The sequence below is a fragment of the Bombus pascuorum genome, chromosome 15 (assembly GCF_905332965.1).
Source record: "Bombus pascuorum chromosome 15, iyBomPasc1.1, whole genome shotgun sequence".
In the NCBI taxonomy this organism is placed as follows: Eukaryota; Metazoa; Arthropoda; class Insecta; order Hymenoptera; family Apidae; genus Bombus; species Bombus pascuorum.
In genome coordinates this window covers 6,562-26,279 of record NC_083502.1, presented here as the reverse complement: position 1 = coordinate 26,279, position 19,718 = coordinate 6,562, and the positions used below count along the sequence as shown (strand labels likewise).

General features: G+C 37.0%; 1 long non-coding RNA gene across 3 annotated transcripts; it reads left to right on the top strand.

The window, feature by feature from the left end:
* The first annotated feature begins 1,686 nt into the window (after positions 1 to 1,686).
* LOC132914748 (uncharacterized) lies at positions 1,687 to 7,810 on the top strand. 3 transcript variants are annotated; one of them, XR_009659669.1, is made up of 7 exons: positions 2,115 to 2,311; positions 2,551 to 2,961; positions 3,029 to 3,472; positions 3,582 to 3,753; positions 3,903 to 4,198; positions 4,537 to 4,716; positions 4,797 to 7,810. It is a non-coding gene; the product is annotated as an uncharacterized LOC132914748 (long non-coding RNA). The 3 variants fall into 3 exon arrangements; XR_009659670.1 differs by lacking the exon at positions 2,115 to 2,311 and adding an exon at positions 1,687 to 1,836 and having other exon boundaries at positions 3,582 to 4,198; XR_009659668.1 differs by having other exon boundaries at positions 3,582 to 4,198.
* Positions 7,811 to 19,718: the final 11,908 nt, after the last annotated feature.

The window sequence follows — 19,718 nt, the reverse complement described above, 5'->3', positions numbered from 1 at the left end:
AAAAGTGAAGAAAATCTAGAGAATCAAATTAGGAGTGGTCGCCCTTCTAAGGTAACAATTCGAGAAAAAAGGAAAATCGTAAATATTGTAAAGAAGGATCCAAAAACTAATTCGACTGAAATTGCTTCGATGTTAAAAGCTGAGTGTGAAAAAGAAGTAAGTACCAAAACTGTACGTAGGGTATTGAAGGATGCCGGTTATTCTGCCCGTGCAGCACGAAGAAAGCCCTACATCAGTAAAATAAACCAAAAGAAAAGAGTGGAATTCGCGAAAGAGTTTGTTACGAAAGATACTGATTTTTGGGAAAAGATCATGTTTTCAGATGAAAGTAAGTTTAATATTTTTAAATCTGACGGCAGAATATTAGTATGGCGAAAACCCAACACAGAGATGGACGAACTGAATCTGCAAGCCACCATGAAACATGGGGGTGGTGGTTTAATGGTGTGGGGATGTATGGCATCATCGGGTGTAGGAGAACTTATATTCATTGATGAGATAATGGATAAATATGTATATTTAAATATACTCAAGCAAAATCTTTTGAAAAGTACTCAAAAATTAAACCTCCCCAGGGATTTCTATTTTCAGCAGGATCGAGATCCTAAACATATGGCGTATATTGTTCGTCAGTGGATAATATATAATACTGCCCACACATTAAACACACCACCTCAAAGTCCCGATATGAATCCCATTGAGCACGTGTGGAACGAATTGGAAAAAAGAATTAGGAAACATAATATCACAAGCAAGTCTGAACTGAAGAAAGTTCTTCTGCAGGAATGGAGCAATATTGTACCTGAATTCACTAAAAAATTAGTCCACTCGATGCCCAGAAGATTAAAGGAAGTCCTTAAAAGAAAAGGACTGCCAACAAAATATTAGAAGTTTATTATGTAATTAGTTATAAGCGTAAATATTCTACTGTGCCAATACTTTTGTCCACCCATAAAATGTTCAAAAAATATATTTTTGTTATTATTTTGCGTATTATTTTATTTATATTGTTGCTCTTGTTATGTAATAAACTAGGATAGATAATAAATAAATACGTCAAAAAGTTTTTTGTTTAAATCAATTTGTTTAATAGTTATAAGCATTTGTATCATAACAATCTTGCTGTGCCAATACTTTTGTCCAGCACTGTATGTGTTTCCTTATTCTTTCAAATTTTGGCGCTGCTGCGCCAATTTACGGCTATTAAAATATGGAGAGGACTTGGAGAGGTATTATAAGGAACTTTATTATAATATTCACGTAATTGCTCGCCACGTGTGATACTCGCCAGAGATCTAGGGCATAAGATTTTCACACTGCGCTTCTCTCTTTTTTCTCAACGGAGCCCTAAGCCGTCATACAACGCTCGCATACATACTATGAAGGGGATACATACTTGTGTGTGGTTCTGCTATACGTTACCTCCCTCTCGCACGTACAATACAAATTAACCATATGCCGCTCTTGGTTTGAAAAACCTATCTATGAAGTGGGAAAGGTGATAAATGATGAACTTTTGACAATACTGATAACGAGTCAACAGTTCAGTACTTTCCTCAGAATCTTGAGGGAGAAAAATTACCTAGAGAAAATAATAACAAATTTGTTAAGTTTATTAATATATTCAAATCGTAGACCGTAGGCGATACATTGTATGTCCCATGAGACATGCTACATGCCGCGAGACCAAGCACCGATTTTCAAATTTTATAGTTGGACATAAATACACAACTATCTTGTGACTATAGTATTATTATCAGTACCAGAAATGCGTTCGGTTGCCGTCGATCGTTTGGTAGCCGACATATTATCTTTGAAGAAAACGCTTTGTATATAGTAAGTATCTATACTAATAAATTACATGTATGTCTTTAACATTATTATTTTGTATTGTGCTTCTCCCTATAATATATATTAATATATAATATAAAATTTAAAATTTATTTCTGGTGACTTAAAGGATATAAGTATAACTTGTATGACCTGTGTATGGCTGTGCATTACGTTATTTGCAAATTAATTAACAACAGTAATTAATTTAAGTTTCTAGTATTATCGTAATATTAAGTGATTATTCTTAGGAAGAAAATTACTCTGTACATGCACATATCTTAAGTTGCTAAAAATTAAATTACAACAAGACATGTAATGGATTAATAGTGTACGATAATTAAAAAGAGTGTCATTTTTTATAAATTACGAAAAAGTTACTTATATCTGAACTAAGAAATGTCATAAATATCACAAAACGGAAGCAGAAGAAATAAAATTGAAAGAGAGAATGAGAAAGAGTAATATTTCAAACGTGAAGGTTAGGTGTTAAATTCTACTCAAATCAAATAAAATATTTAATTAAATATAAAAAAAAGTTAAAGTATTTACTTAGTTATGTTTATTCCAAATTGTTTGTTTCGATATCATTTTTGCAAAATATTAAAGAATATATATTTCTGTAAATAAGAATATTACTTTCAAAGTTGAAACAATCATATAAATATTGATGTACGTGCATTATAAATTCATAATTTTATTTTATATACTTTGTTCCAGATAGAGAAATGAACATTTTTTTGCTCATTGGCAGTTGGAAGATAATGGTGTTAAATCATGTATCTGCTCTGCATGCATACAACTTTCCCCTGAAGCAAATAAGAAGAGAAACCTTTGTTTGAGTTAATGAATTAAAAACTATTTGAAAGTGGTCTGTAGAACAGTATAAATCAGAGAGATGACAACCGAAGTTACATAGTCACAACCTTTCGAAAACTTAAAAGAATTATTCGATAACGTGGGTAATTTGAAACCATGGCCCGAAATTGAATAACTAGGAGATTCAACTGATTATGTGTACAGTGGTTTAGAAATAAGCGCAGAAAGAACGCAGTTAGAAAAATTGGATAGAGAAGTACATCCGAAAACGTTGCTTTGTCATGATATGAAAGGTGGCTGCCTAGAAGACAGGTAATACATACAAATCACTATATTTATTAATTCATATATTATACATAATATACCCGTGATTTTTCAGATTTATATACGGATCAGAATCTTATGATTCTTACCTATTTTATCACTGGAGTATTATTGACACGTTTGCGTATTTTAGTCATCATTTCATAACTGTGCCACCTTTTGGATGGATTAATGTAGCACATAATCATGGTGTAAAAGTTCTTGGTACTGTAATTACAGAAAGAGAAGGTATCTGGGATGTAATACTTGAATCTCAGGAAGAAGTAAGAAGATTTGTAGATGCACTAATACTTGTTGCAAAATTTTATAAGTTTGATGGCTGGTTATTGAATATAGAAAATACCATTAAAAGCGAGCAAGTTCATAATTTAATTTATTTTGTAAAATATCTAACAGAAAATATTCATGAAGCAATTAGAAACTCTGAAATTATATGGTACCGTAGCGTATCCAATGAAGGAAAATTAAATTGGCAAAATGAGTTTAATAGTAAAAACATGTAAGCTTATTACACTCTTATACTTTTACAATTGTTTCTGTTTGTAAACTTCAGAGCGTAAACAATTCCCCTACATAGAAGTCACAGCATAATATCCAATAATTTTTAGAATTAACAGGATATTATTATGGATTCGACAAGGTCTACGCTGTTAAAACAAAACTCCTTATTCAATTATCAGAAAAAGAAATCCACATCAAATACAGGCGAACATCGGAAGAGACTTGAAAATCACTGTGATGGACGATCCTCACAACTAATACTACGATATATTTTACACGGTATTTACTACAAGCAATTTAAACTACACCGCAACTATTTAAGAACCAAGCAAGAATATCTGCGGCGTATGCCCTGCTTTTTCCAACTTTACCTCTCAAGAGCTGTCCAAGCACCACCAACTACCGACCCTTACTTTGAATAATTTCAGTGAAAGGTTCCACTCAAACAAAACTGATGTTGCTATCAGAAAAATAAATCAATTTTAGATACAGGCGAACATCACAGGAGATTCGAAAATCTCTGTGATCCACGATCCGCACTACTAATACTACGGTATCTTTTATATGGTATATATACACGGCATTTACTGCTCGTAGTTTAAACCAGACAGCAATTATTCTGGAACGAAGCAAGAATATCTGCGGGATAAAAGTGAGGTTTTTGAAGAAGTAGAAGGACTATTATATGGACCAGGAATAACTGATTAGCAGATTATCAACTTAGGTAACTAAAAACTCATATTTTTTCCTACTGTAAACTTTGAAACGTGTTCTCTCCAATTTTGATTTTCACGATTTTTCTAAATTGGCGGACGTGATAGTAAAAAAAACTAAACGACTTATTTAATTGAACCAAAAATTTTTTTCTTCGGTATTAAATTCTCTTCTAAGTGAAATAAAAAAGTTCGTCAAAAAGTTTATTTAAATAATTGTTAAATCAGCTTAAATTTTTTTTTTTAAACCCGCCAATATTTTTAATTTCAAATTTTTTCTGCCCTTTCTTCGTTCACCCGGAAGAAAAATATATAGTAATTTAATCTTTTTTTTGATTTTTTGTTTCAGTCAAGAATTACGAAGTGAACCTTTCCCGCCGATTGAAGACTGCAGCGTAGGTAGGTAAGCAAGGTAAGCATCCGTACGAGATCACCTTGGTCGCGAAGAACGGACTGATTGGGATCAGAATGAACAACGTGTATTGCATTGGGATTGACAAGGAAATATGTTGGTGGGAAAATACCAAAGGTTTGGTCAGCTTCGGACCATTATTATGTCCTGCATGATTTTAAAAATAAGAAGACGAGACGTAATGTCGACAATTTTAGGTACTCGACGAAGGAAGCCGACATGGAGAATTTTATTTTGAAGTTTGACCGGAATTTTGATAATTTATTTAAGGATCCATGTGGGGCCTTATATGGCTATTATGTCCAGAATAACCCGCGAGAGTCCGAACAGACGGTCTCCACGTGGAAATCCAAATAAAGCGGTTGGCGTGGAAGCTATACCAGGGACGGCTGTCAAGGTGGAGAAAAGAACGGATATGGTGCTAAGAGTGTTAAACGCGGTACACAACAATGGGAAGATATCGCCGAAGTGGAAGGTGGCGAGGTACTCATTCCGAAACCGGGTAGAAACCCCGCACTTATATCGTCTTTCCGACCGATCAGCATGCTTCTAGCACTTAGTCAAGGCTGGGAGCACACGTTTAAGAAGCTGATCGAGGAAAGTTTGGATCTAGACCCTTTCCACGAGAATCAGTACAGTTTCAGAAGGAGGAGGAGTACGCTAGACGCCTTGCATCGAGTGATGGAGTTGACCGAAAGCTGCAGAAAGAGAACAGGATTTGTGTACTCACAGCAGTGAATATAAAGAACGCGTTTACCACTCTTAGTTGGAATAAGATCCTACTAGATGTAGAAGCAAAAGGGATGCCCCTAAAACTTTTGACGTTCCTCGACAATTATCTTGAGAATAGGAAGATCGTAGTGCAGAACACTGGGGGGACGGTGAAGAGAAATGTCTTGGCGGGTGTCACTCAATGATCGATACTTACATTTATTGGCAAATACAGGAATAAAATACTCGATCCAATTGTAAAATCTGCTTCCTGACGCTCACTTTATTATGGGAAGAAAAGAGAAGAAACTCCAGAACATAAAAGATGGATAGAGTGAATTGTTTATGAATGTTCTGTCAACCACGAGAGAAAAGTGTAGGAAAAATGTGGGTAAACGCCGTGACTAAAATGTTTTTGCATTCAGAAAAATTACATGGCGCGAATTACGTGAATCATATCGATACAAAGGCATTTAAAATATTAAGCGCGAGGCTGATTTTGATATGCTTTCTGTTGAAACGGCGTGCAGACGCAGTCGCGATCACTCGGCAAGTGTGAGTTAGAGTATAAGCAGACGATGATACACACATCGCGGTGATGATTTAGTTTCATTTTATACAAATTATAAACGAAAAATGACGAGATGGGTGGAGATGGAACTCATTTCAAGTATGAAAATGAAGCTAAGAGAGCAATGAAGTTGTTTATCAAAAGTTTACCAGAAGTATCCAGCAGAATTCTTTGCTGATGGAATAAAGAAACTTATCACGCGTTGCCAAATATAAATTGATGCAAATGGCAATTATGTCGAAAAATAATTAAGATATTTTATAAGTAATGAATTGAATTTTCATTTCTTTTCTGTTTCATTTCAGTTCACGTTAAAAACGAAACTGCGCCTTCGTATCTCGCAAAATAAAATGAAAATGAATAGTTCGTGTTGTTCGATGATTCCGTTAAACGAAATAATGTTAACATCCATATATCTTTCGTGCGTTCATGTCTACAAAAAGCTAACTACATACATTAAAGGAAGGGGTTTAAAACAGGCGGATTGTTTGGCTACATTCTTATACTACGATATAAATATACATAACAATAAGATAGTTAATAACTATATTAAAACAATATATATGAACAATATATACATACGTTCACCGCGGAAAGTATGCTGACATCCTACAATATGACCTGTTTAAATCGGTTCTTAGTTGTTATTATTATTCTTTTCTATCTACCAAATCTACCAATCGGTCAAAACTCGTGCTTTGTAAACAACAGTGGTGTAACCGATATCGTAACGTTTCATATCATATAAAAAAGTATTATCCTATTTATGTCGAAAAACTGTAAATTTAGATTATTTCGTACGTTTAATTTGTCGTATGAAAGGTAAACATAGGACACGAAGCGGTATTATGTTTACGTTGAAACAAACGAAAGACAAGGACAACGTAAGCACAAGAGAACCGTTTCGCGCCCTTACCTGGCTTTCTTTCTTAATAGTTCTTTTTAATTTTCGCATAAGAAATACAAACATAGATCGATGTATGTATTTAAAAAAAAAAAAAAAAAAAATGGCTCCATTTGCAAAAATAAAGTTGAAATGGAACTGTTACGGCGCGCTAGACGGTCAGTGCGACGTACCTTTCGGTCTGACCGCCGACGCCTATCTCTCATCAAACTGACCTGCAGTAACCTAAGGAACCACCATAAACCGAATCTTTTCAACTTACTTTCGATTCATACAAATATTATTCGGTTTATGGATGGTCATTTGAACAGTCATTAGGTTTATTGCACTCTCTTGTTAATTACGGGGAAAGCAGATGTGTCCCGTTAAATGGCGGGTTTTTCCCAAGAACAAGGACACCCATGAGCCAAATATGCAGGAGACTTTCTCCTCGCATTATGTGTATTAATATTGGCCAAAAACCAATGGGCATCGCGGATCGTTACCCTCACTATTCTACCTAAAGGTGTGAACAACGAATCCGCGTCCTTAGTTCAGCAAGGGTACACCCACACCGAGCTTTCCTCCTAAACAAGACGAGATGGGTCAGTCACTGTTCTACTGGTCCTCAGACAGTCAAGTCTCTGCTCTTCTACTAAGCAGACAGTCAAGTTTCTGCTCTTCTACTAAGCAGACAGTCAAGTTTCTGCTCTTCTACTAAGCAGACAGTCAAGTCTCTGCTCTTCTACTAAGCAGACAATCAAGTCTCTGCTCTTCTACTAAGCAGACAGTCAAGTAAACTGTTCTACTGCTCCTTAGACAGTCAAGTCTCTGCTCTTCTACTAAGCAGACAGTCAAGTCTCTGCTCTTCTACTAAGCAGTCAGTCACTCACTGCTCTTCTACTAAGCAGTCAATCAAGTCACTGTTATTCTACCAAGCAGACAGTCAAGTCTCTGCTCATCTTTCGGCAAGCTAGTCTAATAGTTTCACACGATATCGGGATTCATCGCGTTAACCGGTATCCATTACAACATATTTCTATATACGTTCCAAGTGTTGTGAAAAGTGGCGAAATAAATAAAAATAGATAACTGGAGACTACAGTTATTTCAATTTAACCACCCCTATTGTCGTAACTGAAATCAGGGGATCGCCCTGCTCGCGGTGTCGATTCGTAGATCGTAACGGGAATTTACGACTCCCGTTGACGCGCCTAACGGAAACGCGTCTCCCCGCGACTGGACGAACAAACAGGAACCCTACTGCTAGATTAACAAAAAAGTAATTTGCACCGTATGTGATGTCTTCTTTCGAACTAAACAATTTTTGTTAAATCTTTTTCTGATAACATCAATCTCACGTGAGATATTCTACCGCTTACTGTTTCGCCATTGGTTAAATATTGAGACTAGGTTTCTATGTATAATTGAATATCTAGATATAAAATACATATAAAAATTGAAAGTTTTAGACGATTTTGCAGACATCAGATTCGGTACATTATTCAAATTATGTCCATATTTAATTATAATGACTTGCAACAGAATCTGAGAACTCAGGTTTGTTTTTTTCCATTCATAATTTTTGGTTGATAAATAGAAAAGATAACGAATGAATATACTGTATCACTTTTTTTTAAAGGAAACAGTGCATTAAATACGGACATTATTGTAAATAATACAGCAATAGTAGATAATCAAAAAGAAGTAGGGAAAAAACTTACCATTACAGCATGAAAAAAAATTTATGAAGAATTGTGTTAGTGGAATTAGATTCTTTGTGTATGACGAAGTGCATCAGGGAAGGATTCTTAAACAAATTTCGTAAAGAATCACTATCTATCGGATAAATACAATACGAGATTCAAAGAATAATTAATAGTAACAAAAACATAATTATTTTATATGAACATAATATTCAATTATAGAAATATTTATACGTTAAGTTCTGTGATTAGTGAATGAAAACTCTGATGAAAACATTCTTTAGCGAGAAAAAATAAAATAGGAAGAACGATCTAACATTTATATAAAAAACTATAATCAATATATTTAATTAAAACTAAAACATAAATATGTATAACATCACTCTTACATTAATATAAATGTATAAATGCAAGTAGTATATTAGAGAGGAAAAATATAATAAAAATAAGAAAAAAGAAAAATAAATAAGAAAACTGTATGGGTTTCTACGACTTACTTCCACATGTGGAATAATCTATCTGGTTGCCGTATGACCCATTCTAGAGACAGAACAAAGTTATTAGATTAAAATAATTCACAGGAAGTTTGTAATTCTTAAAATTTGCAAGTATAAAGTATTTACCCTGAATAAATCCCTTTTATAGAAAATTTACAAGTCGACGTTCGAATAACTAGATTTTATATTTTATCTAGCATCTAGCACTTTTTATCAATCGCTCAAACACTTGCTAAACACAAAAATTGTAACGTTCAAACGTAGGCAACTACTTCGTAGCACCTTCGCAATACCGTGTCTCGAATATGAAAGACTATTGAACAATACCATCCCTAATTTAAATAATAAAGGCAGATTCGTATTGCTTGTTGATTGGCTATCTTGGCTTCTGGACTATAAGGGGCGAATCCTGTACGCTGCGCAAATGTCTCTGCGCCGATTATATTTCAATTTTACTACAATACATTAACGACTTTACATTTTGAAAATTGTCACTGTTACGCTGCTGATTTTTATATAAATATTATATATCAAAGTGCACACAATATGTAAATGCAAAATATATTCAAACTATGTAATAATTGTACAATATTCTACATTGCGAATACGATCTTAATTGCTTACCATGATCTTTTATTATAGTTTGTTTACTGATTGTCAAATTCAATGTAAATAAAAATCTCAATTAATATATATGTCGGAGATAAAAGGACACCCCCCCCCCCCCTTGGAATTATTTGGAAGAGCCTCAATACTGTAGCATTTACGAAATAACCCAAACACAGTCATTCAAAACTTGAGACAATGAGCTTAGGCTCGAGGCGACAACCGGTCGCCGAGCGTAGCCACGGTCACGGGATGAACGTTCCACCTAACAGAGATATAAAGTTACATAGCTTTCCTTTAAAGAATTGGCAGTACAGACACTTGACAATAAGACATTCCAACGGCCCCGCGGCTCGCCACACACAGACCCCATTCTTTGGGTAAGATGATCGCCAGACGCCGATGCATCATTCACAGTTTATGTTCAGATAACCTGAGGAACCGTTACAAATCTTAGGACTTAGTTAACTAAAGTCCTTCAGATTGACAAACAGTCTTTATTCTATCAGCCTGTAAATCTGTCACCTATTGCGGGAAGTTATGGGAAAACCTGATTTGGTCACGTACGACGTTGCCTGCTAGGAACTCTCTCTCTAGGGCGGCTAGCATCCTTTTCTAACCGCCAACATAGAAATTGACCAATTAACAGCAGCGTCTATTTCCCTCACCCTCCGAGTGGAGGCTTTCTTTGACGAATCCGATGATCTCGTGCCTTTAGGCACACCCCATCATAGTTTTCCTCTGCAGCGTCGTCGCGACGGAAAGTCATTCTTTTCTGGCAATCTGATTAGCTAAGAGTCAATCAAGCGTTCCTAGTATCGCGAGTAGTAAGTTGAGTCCGACTTAGACTTTGAAGCAAAGTATATTCGTTATTCCGTTGACCGTGGATTCGCTATATCGAACCTAGGGCCATTGTCATTAGCGTCCAGTTACCGCGTCCGCTCGTCAATCTTGTATCAGCCATACTTGTGTAATAAATATCTGTGCGACAACCATGAACAACACTGGTGAAGATTCATTATACGCCCCTACCGTCAACCCGACATATATAATTAAGGTCTGTTCTATTTGGTTGAAATTTAGTATGTGAAAGAAGAACCAGTAAAATTAAGAATTCTCCTATTTGGTTGATACTTTGCATATACAGGAACCTATAAAATTAAGGACCTACTCTATTTGGTCGAAATTTAGTATGTATAAGAACCAGTAAAATTAAGGAATGGCCTATTTGGTTGAAACTTAACTTATACAATATCCAGCAAAATTAAGGATTGTCCATTTGGTTGAAACTTAGCATATACAAGAATCTATAAAATTATGGATTATCTTATTTGGTTAAATTTAGCATATACAAGAAACTGCAAAATTGGGCTTCTGACTTATTTGGTTGGAATTTAGCATATACAAGAACCTATGAAATTAAGAATCTGTACAATTTTATAGAAATTTAGTATGTTCAAGAAGCAATTAAATTAAGGAATGTCCTATTTGGTTTAAATTTAACATATACAAGAACATATAAAATTATGTATCTGACCTATTTTGTTGAAGTTCAGTTTATACAAGAACCAGTAAAATTGAACCAGTAAATTTATTACTTTTTATATTATTTAAATTAATTAATAGAATTAAATATAAAATAAAAATTGAAAGAAATAATATAATTACTCCTCCCAATTTATTAGGAATAGTTCGTAAAATTGAATATGCAAATAAAAAATATCATTCTGGTTTAATATGAATTGGAGTAATTATAGGATTTGCTATTTTAAAATTATCTGCATCTCCTAATATATATGGAAATTGAAGATTAATAATTATAAATAATAAACATGTAAAAATAATTGTAATTAAATCTTTAATTGAAAAATAAGGATGAAAATTAATTTTATAAATATCTATTTTTGAATGAATAGGATTTGAAGATCCAGTAGTATGTAAAACTATTAAATGAATAAAAACTAATAAAAGGATAATAAATGGTAAAATAAAATGGAATGAATAAAATCGATTTAATGTATCATTATTAATAGCAAATCCACCTCAAATTCATTCAATTGTAAATTGACCAATATAACTAATTGCTGAAATTAAATTTGTAATAACTATTGCTCCACAAAAAGATATTTGACCTCATGGAAGAACATATCCTTTTTTTTTGCGTGAGAAGGGGAAAATGCTGTTACGCATGCCCAGTGACCCGCATCACTGGGTTATGTGGGACTCGGGCGGATGTTGGTGCCATACCCACTAAAAAACCCCTCCTCCTTGTTCCTCTGCTTTGAGGACAGACAACCCCAGTAATACCTGTCGGCATTCATCAGGGTTGTCCTTTCATGCCCCGATGTATCTTCTTCTTCGGGCAGTTACTACTTTCGTCATCTTCTCAGCCAGTTCAAAATACTGGGCTGATCTCCTTCTTTGGTTCTTTGTTGTCTTGTATCTCTGCCATCACTGCTCCGCGTAGTTGTTGTTGCTCTCGTTCTCCTCCTTGCCTCCTCTATGGATTTCTCTGTCACCCTCCTGTGAGACATGACGGTCCTGCAGAACTGCCTGAATTTATCCCAGCTCTCGTTCTTGGCGGTCACCGTGGCGATCAGATTGTCCATGTCTATCTTCTCGCCAAGGGCGTTCTCCAGTTCAATCCTTCTGCCCGTCCACTTCGGGCACGCGAAGAGGGCGTGCTCTGCATTGTCGTTAGGGTCTCCACAGTCGAGACAGTTGCTGTCGCTGTTCTAGCCAATCCTCTTCCTATAGACACCGAAACTCCCACGCCCAGTTAACAGCTGCATGGTATGATGATCGATGTCCATCTTCTTTTTGGTAAATAGCAGCGCATTCGGTATTAATTTCCTTGTGACATTCTCCTTTTTGTAGTGGTTCCACTCCTTCTGCCACTCCTCGTGGGCCTTCTTGCGTATCGCCTCCAGTTCCTCCTTCAGCTCGCTGCCGTTATCCGTGCCGATCCTGATCTTATGGATCTTGTTCCTCTCGTAAGTCTCTCCGAGCATCTTTATCTTTATGTAGATCGGGAGATTCCCGGTCAACACGCAAAGTGCCGCGTAGGAGACGGTACGGTATGCCGTTCGTTGTGCCCGTTTCAGCTTCTTCCTGTTCTTATCGGTATTCGCTGCTCTGGCCCACACCGGTGCTCCGTAAGTTACGATGGACTCCCACACATTGTAGTAGAGCCTACGAGCCAAGCTGGGCGGCCCGTTGATGTTAGGTAGTATTCCCATAAGGGCTCCTATTAACTTGTCGGCTCTATTACATACCGTCTCGATATACGCACCGAACCTCCGACTGGTGTCGATGATGACTTCAAGATACTTGATGCGGTCGACCGTTTCGATGTCCGAAGAGCCCAACTTGAGTTTCACCACTCTTGGCACTTGCAACCTAGTGACGAGCATGACTTCCGTCTTCTCTCTCGCCAGCGTGAGACCGACACTCGTGCACCAATCGTTGGCGATCCTTAGCATCATGTTGACCTTGGCGGAGGCCTCTTCGTTCTTCCCGACGGAACACGTGATGGCCAGATCGTCTGCGAAGGCGGTTGTTCTGACCATTGGCATGTTGTCGAGTCTCTCGAGCAATCGGTCGTATACCAAGTTCTACAGGAATGGTCCAAGGATGGATCCCTGCGGAACTCCCGCCGCCACCTCCTGCTCCACCGTGCCGTGCTGGTTGCTCACGATGATCTTCCTTCCAGATAGGTAACTGCCAATTAGCCTTTTGACCTTCCATGGCAGCTTCCTCCTGTCAAATTCCTCGTAGATGCTCTTCCAGCTGAGCGGGTTGAAGGCATTGCTAATGTCCAGGGCGATCATCACGCAGATTACCCTCTTCTTTTTGCAGATGTTGGCAAACCTCATCACCTGCGTGATGGCATCTACCGTACTCCTCTTCTTTCTGAAGCCATACTGCCTCCGATGGAACGGGTCCGTTCCGATGCATCTTTCGATGATCTTAAAACATTTTTCCCAGATCTTGCTCATGGCTGGGAGTATGCTTATCGGTCGGTACGCGTTAGGGAGACTGGGATCCTTTCCCGGCTTCCTTAGCAATATTACTCTGGCCGTCTTCCAGCAGTCTGGGATCCTTCCTGATTCGGTGATGCCGTTGATCGCCCTTGTCACGAGCTCGCTCCTGCGACTCGCTATCAGCTTCGCGATCTCGCCCGGAACGCCATCGACTCCTGCGGCCTTCTTGGTGTTCATTCTTCCGGCCGCATCGACGACATCGCCTTCGCCGATGACGACGCTGAGGCTGATGTCTCCTTCCTCTTCGGTCTCTGCCTCTTCGCTGCCCTCGTAACGGAAGGGTCCGTGTCCCATGGTGAATAGCCTTTGTAGGATTGCTTCCACCATGTCGATCGGCATGTCGTTGGTTGGTCCCTTGCTTTTGCATCTCTTCATGATCGTGCGATAGGGTTTGCCCCAAGGGTCCAGTATCTTGCAGTATTCTGCCCAAGCTGTTGTTTTGCTACGGACGATCTCCTTTTTTAACTGCCTTCGGATCTCCTTGTAGGCGTTGACGAGGGGCTCGGTGTTGCCGGCATTCTTCTTCCTCTCTCTCGTCACCTTCCTGAGCGCTTTGTGCGTCTGCGCTCTAAGTTCCGCGATCTTCGGGTTCCACCAGTAGTTCGCGTACTTTCCGCTCGCCGCACAGCCCGCCTTCCTTAGCATCCTTTCGCACATACCTTCGATGCACTTTTGCAAGGACTCGGCCCCATCCGCTCCGATAGCCGCGTTGAGGTCCTCTTTCTTCAGTGTGTCGTCGAATCTGCTCAGGAACTCCTCCGGCGCCATGTCTTTGGTCATGTACCTGAAGAACTTCGATGCGATTCGAGTCTTCCTCGCCTTAAACCTGTAGAGCACGTACAAATGGTCCGAGGCCGAGTATTTGTCCAAGACCGCGCTTCCGGCGTGCATCTCGCTGACCTTGTTCGATACACTTAATTATGTCGGGGAAGCTCGTCTTTTCGTCCCTGAAGAAGGTGTACTTTTCCTTGAGTCTCAATGGAAACACCCGGTGACCGCTTAGTGCCTCCATAAAGACTCTCCCTCTCTTGTCTGTGGTCGATCCTCCCCAACAGGTTTGACTTTGCGTTGAAGTCTCCGGCCACGACGACCTTGTCGTGTCTTCTAGCAACGTTCTTCGTCATAGATGACAGCGTGTCTATGTACTTGAAATATTCTTCTTTATTTATATTGGGCGAGCAGTATCCGCTGAAGCAGAAGACGTCGCCGACGCGGACGCCCACTATCCCGTCACTCTTGACATCGTTTCATCCGGAAGTTCGCCATTGAGGAGGGTGACCCATATCGAGGCATCTCCTTTGGTGTCATTAAACCAGTGAGGTAGCTGCCTGTTCGGCTCGGATATTATTATTATATCCGGCTTAAGTTCGATCGCGCATTGGTGCATCAAGTCCTGCGCCAGCTTGCATCTGTTGATGTTTATCTGCAATATCTTCATTCTTTCATTCTCAACAGCCTTCTATATTCTGGGCAAGCTAGGGACCCGGTTACGTGGTCAAATTTCACACCTTCCTCCTTGCTGCAGATGGAGCCTCACGGTGCGTTGACGCAGGCAGCTATCGTGTGGTCTTTGGCTCCACACTTCCTGCAAATCTCCTTTCCAGGGCTTATCTCCGTGCATTTGTTTGCGATATGCCCGAACGTGTGGCATCTGAAGCACTTTACCACATTGGGTAGTGCCTTTATCGAGGCTATCGTCAAGCCGGTTCTGATCTTCCGGCTCGCCCCCTCTTTGACCAGATAGGCCTTCGGCATCGTTACTATTGCCGATTGAGTACTCCACGGCGCCATACTTAGGGTTTTCACTTCGACCTCGTTGATATCGTGTATGTTTAATTGGCTTACTAGCTCCCTGGCTAGTTCTTCCTTGCTTACGAGCGGGTCTATATCCCTGATCTCCACGGAGGTCTTGTCGCGCATTCAGCTCGATCAGAATGTCTCCTGCTCTGGTCCTTCTGATCCCGTTGCTCTCCTTTAGGGCCTCCCTCGCACCCATCATCTCCTTGTAGACCTGGATCCACTTTTTATCTTGTCCTACTTTGACGAGGATCGTGTCACGAATCAACTTTCCTTTTTTGCCATGTGGTACGCCAGATGTGACGGTCCTTGCGAGATTCCCCGTAGTCCGAACGCCAAGACCTATCTATTGTTCCATTAACTCGCAGCAGTGCCTAAGAAGACGACATAAACCGAATCTGTTCAGTTTCAGTTTTCTTCACGTAAACATTTTCGGTTTATGTTTGTTGCACTCGACTCTTACCTAATACGGAGAAAGCGGGTGTCTGGCAAGATAAGACTTTTCCCATAAACAAGGATGCCCACGAGCCATATCTAGCTCTCCTTGTCTTTACTACCTAATTCATTTACCAATGGGCATCGCGGATCGTTACCCTCACTTTTCCACCAAAAAGTGTGGACAACGAATCCGCGTTCTGAGTTCCAAAGGGAACACCCACACCGAGCTTTCTTCTTTGATGGTACGAGACCGTTCAAACAGTTCCATTTTCAATTTCAATTCAGTCACAATATTGACCTTTGTAATAAAACTCTAAAGTCTAAAAAATAAAGACTATACTAAAAAATCAACAGTTGTGTCATTACTCAGATTTTACGTGACAATCGCTTCGGGCCTATTGCGCACCTTCTTCGGCCTCTCCGGCCTCTTTGGCCTGTCCACTGAAGCCTTGTCTACGTTGACTCCTCTATCTGTTAGGTTGTCCCATCTTCTTACTCTTCTCCCACGGACGACGGCACAGTCTTCTCTTCCATCGTTGTCCGTGCAGTACAGAGCCGCTTTTGTCGAGCGATCGTTGGCACAGACTACGGCGTAGGAGGTCTCCCCGTTCGCCTGTCTCTTTCTTTTATCATCGCCTTTCCTTTTGATGGCCGATATCTCCTTATTGTAATAGGTAATAACGTAATACCATACATCGTTATACTATATAACATCATACTGTATAACATAGTACGTTATAACGTAATACCATATTACGTTACACGTTATCACGGTTTACTGTATAACGTAATGCAATATAACTTTATATTATATAACGAAATACGTTATAACGTTATACTGTATAAGGATATATGTTATAGAGTAATGCTATATAACGATATATTATATAGCGAAATACGTTATAACTTTATACTGTATAACGCAATATCTTATAACGTAATGCCATCTAACGTTATACTATATAAGGATATACTACATAACGTAATACGTTATAACCTAATACTATATAAAGTTTTAGTATATAACGTAATACGTTATAATGTAATACTTCGTAACGTAATATGTTATAACATAATGCCATATAACGTTATACTACATAACGATATACTATATATCGTAATACGTTATAAGGTAATACCAAATAACGTTATGCTATATAACGTTATATTATATAACGTAATGCGTTATAACTTTATACTGTACAACGTAATACATTATAACGGTATACTGAATAACGTAATATGTTGTAACGTAATGCCATATAACGTTATACTATATAAGGATATACTATATAACGTAACACGTTGTAACCTAATACTATATAACGTTTTAGTATATAACGTAATATGTTTTAACGTTATACTATGTAACGTAATATGTTATAACATAATACCATATAACGTTATACTACATAACGATATACTATATAACGTAATACGTTATAACGTAATACCAAATAACGTTATGCTATATAACGTTACACGTTATAACGTTCTACAGTATAACGTAATACGTTATAACGTTATACCATATAACGTAATACCATATAATGTTATAATAAATAGAGTAAAACGTTACAACATTTTAGTGTATAACGTAATATGTTATAACGTAATGCCATATAATGTTATACTATATCACGTAATACGTTATAACGTTATACTATATAACGTAATAAGTTAGAACCTAAAACTATATAACGTAATACGTTATAACGTTATACCATATAGCGTAATACCATATTACGTTATACTATATAACGTATCACGTTACAACGTTATAGTGTATAACGTAATATGTTAAAACGTAATGCCATATAACGTTAAACTATATAACGTAACATGTTATAACGTAATACTGTATAACGTAATAGGTCATAACGTAATGCCATATAACGTTATACTATACAACGATATACTATATGACTTAATAGGTTATAAAATAATACTATATAACGTTATACCATATATCATAATACGTAATAACGTAAACCCATATAACATTATGCTATATAACGTAATACGTTATAACTTAATGCCACATAACGTTGTAATATTTATCAATATACTATATACATCGATACACGTTCTAACGTTTTACTGTATAATGTAATATGTTATAACGTAATGCCATATAACGTTATACTGCATAACGTTACACCTTATAACGTTATACTGGATAATGTAATATGTTAGAGAGTATTGTCATATAACGTTATACTATATAACGTAATGCGTTATAACGTAATACCATATAAGGTTATACTACATAACGTAACGCGCTATAACGTTATACTTTATAATGTAATGTGTTATAACGTAATGCCATATAAAGTGATACGTATAACGTATACCCTTACCACATTATAGTACATAATGTTATAATATTTCACGTCATACGTTATTACGTAATGGCATACAACGTTAGACTATATAACCAAATACGTAACAACATAATACCATATAACGTTATTCTATATTACGCAATACGTTATAACGTCAAACCATATAACGGTATAGTATATAGCGATATACTACATGACCTTATTACATTATAACGTAATACCATACAACGTTATACTATATAACGTTATACTGTATAACGTAATACGCTATAACGTTATACCATGCAATGTTATACGACCATGATGTTATAATATATAACGTAAAACGTTATTACGTTATACCAAATTACGTTGTACTATATACCGTTATACTACATAAGAGAATACGTTAAAATGTAATACCATGCTACTCTAGACTATATATCGTAATACGTTATAACGTATCACTGTATAACGTAATACTATATAGCGATATACTATATGACGTAACACGTTATAACGTAATACTATATAACGTTATACTATATAACGTAATGCGTTATTACGTAATTCCATACAACGTTATAGTATATAACGTTATACTATATAACGTGATACGTTACAACGTAAGACCGTATAACGTTATACTATATACCGTAATACGTTATATCGTAATACCATATAACGTTACACTATTTAACGTAATCCGGTAATACGTAATACCATATATTGTTATTCTATATAACGTAATACGTTATTACGTGACACCCTGTAACGTTATACTATATAACGTTGTACTATATAACGTAATACGTAATAACGCAATTCCTTATAATGTTATACTACATAAACGTATACTGCATAACGCAATACATTATAACATAATACCATATAACGTTATATAGTATAACGTTATGGTGTTACGTAATAACGTATTACGTTATATAGTATAACTTTATATTGCATAACGTTACATGGTATTACGTTATAACGTATATAGTATAACGTTATATCGTATGACGTTGTATGGAATTACGTAATAACGTATTACGTTGTATAGTCTAACGTTATATGGTATTATATTATAAAGTAATACGTCATATAGTATATCGTTATATAGTATAACGTTATATGGTATTATGTTATAATGTATTGCGTTATGTATTGCGTTATACGATATTACGTAATTTCATAGGATGTTATTCTATATATCGTAATACATCATCACGTAATACCACATAACGTCAAACTATATAACGTTATAATTTAAAACGTAGTACGTTATAACGTATATATATGTTATATATACCGTTACACACATTACACATTATAACGCTATACCATATAACGTTATACCATATAACGATATACTATATGACGTATTACTTTATAATGTAATACTATATAACGTAACACTGTACATCGCAATACGTTATAAGGTAGTACAGCATATCGTTATACTATATTCTGTAATTAGTTATCGCTCAATACCATATGCCATAATACAATATACGGTAATGCTATGTAATGTAATGCTATATAC